Source organism: Vicia villosa, linkage group LG5, assembly GCF_029867415.1.
Source record: "Vicia villosa cultivar HV-30 ecotype Madison, WI linkage group LG5, Vvil1.0, whole genome shotgun sequence".
In the NCBI taxonomy this organism is placed as follows: Eukaryota; Viridiplantae; Streptophyta; class Magnoliopsida; order Fabales; family Fabaceae; genus Vicia; species Vicia villosa.
Genome location: NC_081184.1, coordinates 41,542,032 through 41,550,694, shown reverse-complemented (window position 1 = coordinate 41,550,694; position 8,663 = coordinate 41,542,032).

Below are 8,663 nucleotides of genomic sequence, written 5' to 3'. Positions count from 1 at the left end.
ACAGGGTTGTTTTCACAATAATATCCCCATAGAGTACTCCTTGAGAAGTTATCTTCCAATAATCTCTTCCCAATAGAGATCTGGTTCCCCAACAGAGTGTACATCTCTAACACCGCCAGTTCTCCGACACAATCTTCTTCTCCAACACAGTTTGTTTAAAAGTAGACACTCGAAGATTATTCTTCTCTCTTGTCCCCAGGATACATCAGGATCAGATCACTCAAGTTACTCTCATCCCCAAGCGAAAATCAAAAATACCCAGCTGGATATCCTCGAACAGAAGACAGAATTCTCAACACAATCACCTTGTCATTATTTCCAACGGCATATAGAGATTTATTTTCTCAACCAGGGATTGCTATACAAAGTTACCAATATGCTTCGACTATATAGTCCATCCCTGCATCATTCACAATACATACATAACATTCAGCATTCTCGTTTATTTCGAGAATCTCATCACACAATACATGCATCATGACATTGCATAAAACTAATTTTTCCTTTTCAGGTCATTTCACAATCAAAAGAACATTATCATCCAAATACGGTACAAAAACTATCGTATCAACGATTCAATCTTAACGCTCATTCAAGACACAAATACAATTCTGATGCTCCATTCCAGGTCTTTCTTCAAAGATAATTCAGAATCAACCGAAGAACTTCTCATCCTTTTTATGAGCCTTTCTAGGTTTGTCTTGTTCAAGACATTTTTCATCCTTTCTAGATAGTCTTCTCTAAGACCTTTCTTATCCTTTCTAGGAACCTTTCTAGGTAGTCTTATCTAAGACGTTTATTATCCTTTCTAGGAACCTTTCCAGGTAGTCTTGTTTAAGACGTTTCTTATCCTTTCTAGGTAGTCTTTTCTAAGATGTTTCTTATCCTTTCTAGGAACCTTTCTAGGCAGTCTTCTCTAAGACGTTTCTTAACCTTTCTAGGTAGTCTTTTCTAAGACCTTTCTTATCCTTTCTAGGAGCCTTTCTAGGTAGTCTTTTCTAAGACATTTCATGTCCTTTCTAGGAACCTTTCTAGGTTAGTCTTGTTTAAGACATATCATACCCTTTCTAGGAGCCTTTCTAGGTAGTCTTATTTAAGACGTTTCATATCCTCTCTAGGAGCCTTTCTAAATAGTCTTGTTTAAGACGTTTCACATCCTCTCTAGGAACCTTTCCAGGTAGTCTTCTTTAAAACATTTCTTATCCTTTCTAGGAGCTTTTCCAGATAGTCTTCTCTAAGATGTATCATAGCCTTTCTAGGAGCCTTTCTAGGTGTTCTTGTTTAAAACATATTTCAGCCTCTTTAGGTAATATTCTTTAAGATATTTATCCAATCTTTTCTAAGACATCTCTTGCCCTTTCAAGGAACTTCTCAGTTAATCTTCTACAAGACAGTTCTTCCCGAGCTTTATTTAAAAGCCTAATCTTCTTTACATCAGTCAATGATCTACCCTATTCAGGAACCTCTCCAGGTAGTTTTCTGTAAGACATTACTTCATTTTGATGAATCTATCCTTCAGATACAATCAATGCATATGATCTAGTCTGAAGAGCATCTACTTTAGACAAGCATCTTGTTAAAACATCTGGATGGCATATTTAAACCCATCTAAGACAAACAACTGGATGGCATCTTTAAGCCCATCTCCAACATTATTCCCTGCACCAGCAAGCGCAAATTTCTAGGTATTCTAGTGTTCAATCCTCTTCCACCTTCAGATTCCGACAGGCACACATGCCAATCTACATCCTCAGGTTTAAGAAGATTGAACAGGGGCAGCTGTCATACCCCAAAATTTGCCCACACTTTTCAAAAATTCGAAGCTATTTCAAAAATTGGGTTTTATAAAAATTTAGGGTTCATTTACATTGATATCCTATTTTTATAAATATTCGATTTAAAATCTATTTTAAAATATAATAGTTTATACTTAAATTGTTATATTTTAGTAAATAGAAAAATGTTTGCATATGCTTCATACACTTTCAATAGGCTTTTTTATTTCAAATAAATCACATAGCCCAATTGGTAAAGAGGAAAGGCTTGCAAACAAAAGGTCACAGGTTCAATTCTCGCTTGGTGCATTTTAATGTTTTTTAACTATTTTTTTAATCTTTTTTTGCACCAGGACTTTTTGCACCAGGACGCACCTGGACACAAGCACGTCCAATTTTCTTAATCTTGGTCATCAAGGAAGGTCCATGGGCCTCTGGGTCGGATCTTTTCCTTTTTAGGATTATTTTGACCTAAATCCCAGTCTATATAAAGGGCACTTCCCACCCTCTTTTTTCATCAACAATTTCTCTAACCATTACCTAACAATTTTACAATTTCTCACACATTTCATTCATAAGGATTACTTTTCTTTTCAAAATAAACTATTCTTGGCCGATGATTTATATATGAGGCCGCCCTGTTGTTTTTGATTTTTTTACTTTTAATTTATTTGCGGGTTGCAACCATATGATGATATGATCTGATGGTTGTAAATTTTTTATTAAAAAAATTATATTGTATTTCCCTTTTTTTTTTCTTTAACTGTCCATGCTTGTTGTAAGCGATATCATGGTCTTACCAAAGTAATTTTGTTTACAAGTAGGAAAGGAAGAAGGAATCAAACGCAAATATCATCATCAAGATAGCGTCAAGATAGCGTCGGACCGAGTCCCATGTCAGATTCTTCATTAGGCCAATATCAACTCACCGCGAAGACGTAATCCAACAAAGCTTCACACAACCTTCGCATCGCAACACTCCACAAACTTCAACAAGGTTCATCGCCTCACCGTAATGCGTATCATCGATTTACATTCAGAAACAACAACATGTATCACTTGATTCAGGCTGTACAGCATCAGAACCAACCGTGCCACCAACCGTCATGGATCCCGAGTCAACTCAGCTGTAGCAATCTCAACTTGCGGCGATTCTCGGCGCCGATCCTTCACCATCCAAGAGTCTAATCTCGCGGTTGGTGTCATCTTCGAACGAGGAACGTTATCAAGCCGAAACTCTCTTCAATCTCTGCAAACAAATCGCAACCACACGTCAGCAATGGCCAAAAGAAGTGACGTGAGATCAAGATGAAGAAGTAGATGGAGGAGACGAAACCGGAAGAGGAATAATCAAAGCCATGCCGAGATCCTTTTTCAGTTTGGTAAATCCCCATAACTATTTGCAATCGTTTTTTTTTGTGGTAGTTTTTCGTTGTTCTGCGAACCGATGCCATATTATAATTGATTATGATTATGTATGCTATGCTTGTGATGGGTTTCTGTTGTATGTTTGATTGCTTTAGAAATTCTGAATGAGATAGATGTAGAAGATAAGAGCAGGGGTTATTTTTCTTGATGACTCAGAGAAACCGAGTTCATGGAAGAAGGGGGAAGCGGTCATTTTTTTAGTATAAGGGTTTTTGTTTCGTTCATGGGCTCAAGAGAAAGGGCCCAATAGCGTTTTGCTTATCTTACACCCTTTCCAGATCTGAACGCACCCCTTGCTTTGTTGATCTTTGTAAGTTGTTGTGGGCTTGATGCTGGATTTAAGGCCCAACGTGATTTCACTTGATTATCACCCTATTCTATACAGCATACCTCCTCCAGAGATTCAGCCTATTTTGATTTGGGCTTGTGGTTCTTGGGCCAGCGGTGAATCACACTTTCTTTTTATTATTTATTTATTTATTTGAATTTTCTTTATTATAGTCATTTTTAATATTTGTTTCTTATTTTAATTTCTATAGTACAAAATACTAAAAAATATATATTTTAGTTTAATTTATCATATTATTAAGACAAAAAAATATTATAATTAGGTTTTTTTTCTCTGTATTAAAAAAAAATACAAGAAAATAGTATGTTGTTAATTTTAATTTTAGTTTTGATGTGGCTATTTCATATTTTCTTTTAAACCAATAAGTGTTTATATTTAATACAGTTTCTGATTATCATTTTAAATAATTATACTAACATGTTTTTTGTTTATTGCGAGGTACCACACTTTGAGCAATCGTGTTATTATGGACACTCACCTATTATACAACTTAATTTATTTTATCATCTCCGTGTTTTTAGCGATTATTGTAACTGCTCATGGGTTGTAATAGCTTTAACTAGGTTTTATTTTTTGCACCTCTAATTATGTAACTGCTCCAAAGCCCTGTAATAGCGTAGGACCTTTACATTCCGCACTTTAATTTTCTACATATATTTAACTGCTAGTTTAATAGGATTGTATGGAAAGATAACAATTTGAACGCTAGCTCACTAATTCAAGGATAATTAATCGAAAACTACACACTATTATTACTTGTTCACACACTCACCTCTAGGGTACACCCCTCTTGGTTGCCTTACAAATAAAGGTTGTGTCCCTCGAGTATATAGGTATCTAAAGCAAACGTCCCTCGATAAACAAAAAAAATCATCAAAGATCATGGTCCCTCGATGACCCTCGAATTGCTGCCTACGAATGCATGATCTAGTCCCTCGATTGAGATGATTTGTCTCTTCGAAATTAATAAAGGTACCTCTACTTGTTGCCTTCAACGACCTCCGATGACCCTTCGATTGTCTCGCACGTCCAATAAAAAGGAACTACCTACCCATAAATGGTATGGATAGTCCTAGGAAATTTAAAAAGCATAGAAAAGACAAAGTATAGGGTAGTGCTCCTAGTTTGCTTGCTCAAAACAAAGAAATTGTTTTTCACACCTCTTTCAAAAAAACAAAGTCTACGCTTTTAAGCTAAAGTCCTTTTCTCTTCAAAAATCTCTTTTCCAAACAAACAATAAACAAACATGAGCTAAGCAAACAAAGAGCCCACAGAGAACTGTGGATGAAATGGGTGCTTACACCTTCCCTTTTCATAACTTACCCCCCGAGCCCGTTTCTTCTAAAAAAGGTCTTTTTCTGTTCTTTTTACCTTTCCAAAAATTGGACAAAATAAAAGTCGGTGGCAACTCTTGCTTAAACGTGACATTTTAAAAGCCAGTTCTCCCACCGAGTTACAGAACTGGCAACTCTACTGGGGATTCTTTAAAGAGGGGTTTACCTTAGGGCTTAAATCACCAATTTGTTTGTTTTGATTGCTTTACTTTTCAAGGTTGCTTGGGAATTAAATGAAGGACGAATCCTATACCCGAATTCAAGTACACTTAAGATAGGAGTGGCATAGTTATGGCGACCTCTTTCACATATGTGGGAGATGAGTCAATATGAAGTTCACACTTAAGTTAGGATTCCATAGATGTATGCACACCTTGCTCAAATGAGGGAGGTCTATGTATATACCTTTGGGTGCGCCAGAGCTTAAGGACCTTTAGTTACCCTTTAACCCATCTTGGCCTTTAGAACGTAATGGGGGGGCTACTCTTGACAAATATTGAGGGCCTAGTCGCTACCCGATACTACAACTCAGATAGGTTCTTTCTCAAAGTATCATTGCATGATGCGAATGTATCATGTCCGAGGGTGCTTTAGAAGGACTCACCATTCTGAGTAACTTTTTAGAACCTGGTTACTAATTTCACTCCTATCCTTAGAAGTACCTATTGGGGAAGGGTAGTCACCTGGTCATACTTCATACAAGCCTTTAAACCTAAGGACTCTTGTGTGTCTTGTTTGTTATCTAACAACTTGATTTTTTTGCAGGTTTTGTTTGTAGGACTTACTTGTCCATACTACTTTATGCTTTTACATAACCTGTTGACTAACCTTTTTCAAGGATCTTAGGGATTTAGGGCGCATAGTTTCCAGGTACTATTACGGAAGGACTATCAAGAGCCTAAATTTCTATCAATTGGCAAGAGGATTTATTTTCCTCTAGCCACATGCCTTCAAACTCAAGGGTACAGTTCTTATCAAGGGGCAAGAGGATTTAATTTCCTTAACCACATGCCTTTAAACTCAAAAGTACCTGTCATACCCGAAATTTTGACCCCCCTGAGATGTCACACCTTCAGGCATTTCATCAAACTAAAGATAAATACTCAGAGCAGTCACTCCTCCACCTGGTACTTAATCAAGGATGCTCAAAGACAAAGGAGTTCAGGCAAAGGATCAATCAATATGAGAAGGACTTATAATATAATCGTGGGGCTCAGATAATTCATTTGCCCACTCATGTTGATTACACATCAGTAATCAGGGCTCAGGTTTGTTCGGATCACCAGGCTAGGGTTTTAAGCCCATCAAGGACTAAGATCAGGGACCACATTTGGGAAACCTTTAGAAAACCCAGGGCATCACTCAAGAGACCCAATCATCTTCAAATAATGCATATGGCAATGTCCATTGGGCATTTTACTTCAATTCAAAATCTACAGTCATCATTTTCACCTGGTCGACAATTAGGGTTTTTGACCTAATTTACCTGGACAATTAACTTTTAATCAGGACATGGGTCTATAACTCAAAACATGACTCAAGGGCTTCTAGTACCTCAATATAATCCATTCATATCACTCATATGAGGAGGAGGACTTGATTCATTACCAAAGTCCAAGATTTCACTTCATCTGAAAAAAGTCAACTATACAAGATCACCTTTGACTTTTGAGATTATTGGTCAAACCATGACTTTTAAGGGTCAATATCATCAACATATGATTATTAAAGTCATTTGACCAAAGAAAATCAAGAAAATTCATCAAGGATTAAAAAGTCAACAAAAAGTCAAACTAGTGCATTTTGACTTAGTTCATGGATCTCAAAATTTCACCTACACAACTCAAAAAACTTCCAACATGAAAGTTGTAGATCTCATCAAATAAAACAACTTCTCACAAAGGAACTTTCTTTAAGAGATCAATCATTTAAGAGATATGGACTTTGGAAGTTATAGGTCATGAAAAACAGAAAAATTCTAAGTATTTTGACCTAGTTTTCTTCAAACTTTGGGCCTGTTTTACACAAATTTCCCGAATGATTTTGGAAAAACTCCAAACTAATGAATTGAAGTACATATTAAGGGCTTTCCAAATTATGCTCAACCTTCTCCAAATTCATTTTGAGCTAAGAGTTATGCTTGTCCAAAGTTGGCCTCATGAAGTGAAATTATAGGTCATGTACCATTTTGAAACTTTGCAAATTTGTGCAAATGACTTCACTAATGGATGCTACACGACCCATAACACATAAGAAAAGATGACATGCATTCATTTTCACCATGGCATGAGAATTGAAGAATATTCCCAAAACAAGAACATGTGATTATGTAATCATTACTTTTGAGAATTTATGGTAAGTGATGATTCATCAATTGGAATCTTCTCCTAAGCCAATAGAAAGCTTCTACACATCAGAAATGTTCCCTAAGATCTGCAAGGATCAATGGCTAGGGGGAATGCTCGAAAATGCCATCATTGCATTTTGGAGATTCTTTGAATTTCTTCATGGCCAAGGAACCAAAACTCTCTCATTAAGCAAGCTCACTCCTCCAATCTGTACAGAGCTCTTTGCCTATAAATAGAAGTGTCATCCTTCATATTAATCACACCAAAGCAACCACAACTTCTTGCTTTCTCTATTTCTCCCTCTTGCTTATAGTTTTCAAAAGTTCTTTGGCAAGAAGAATCGAATTCTTCAAACCAGAGCTCTTCTTTTGAAAGTAAGCCCTCTAACACCTTAAGGAGGCTCATTGGAGTTGATCTAAGCATCTGGATCACTTCTGTAAGTGGAGGTACACCATTGTTGCTTTCATTTTGAAGCTCAGGCAGTTGGAGGTCCATAGAGCAATTTAGAAGGTGTCAAGCTAGTCCAAGCATCCAAACACATCCATTAGGTTGTAGGGAAGCTATCCAGATGCCTGCAGCACATCTGTAACCACAGAATCACCAACCTCCATGATCACTTGAAGCTCAAATAGAAGGTGTCGAGTAGAGAATTTCTGAGGCATTCACGTCACAATAAGCATTCAAATAGCATCATTGAGTCACCAGGAAGCTTTTAGGATCATCCATACAAGCCCAGGAGTTCTCCATCAGCCTCACGACCCCCATTTTTAGAGGTAAGTTTCGCAGCTCCATCTCTTTAGTTTGTGTACTCTTTTTGTTAAAACTCAATACCGTTTCATTCATCATCATCAGAGGATTAAAAACCCTCTATCATCAGTCATTTATACTTCAGTATAGCCATTTAATTTAATTTTCAAATTTTAGGGTTCTTCACCTATTTTAGATAATTCAGTAGATGTAGTTAAAATAAATTCATGTTAGTTACATATTTGAAATCGTGAGAGAAATTAGAACAAGTTTGGTGTTTACACCATCTGATTTGGTTAAGAAACGAGGGAGTTGGAATTTCAAATTCATGGAAGCTTGAGGTTGAAGATGAAGATGGTTGTGGCGCGCAAAAATTCAAATCCAGGGTTAAAGTTTATCTTATTTTGAGTGGTAGGCGTTTTATAAACGACTACATTGTTATAGCCCAGTGGTAAAGAGAGAGTTTGTTTGTGCGCGTGCCTCAGGTCTGGGGTTCGAATCCCCCTCACCCCAGACCTTTTGGATTTTATTTCTTTTTTTACACTATGCATTTGATAACCAATGTATTGCAATGGAGTCACTCCTTTGACACCAAGCGCGCGTTGGCCCAGTGGTGTTGTTTTGAGTAGTTGATTGTAAAGGGCGTGGGTTCAAACCATGGTGAGACCAAAACATCTTTTTT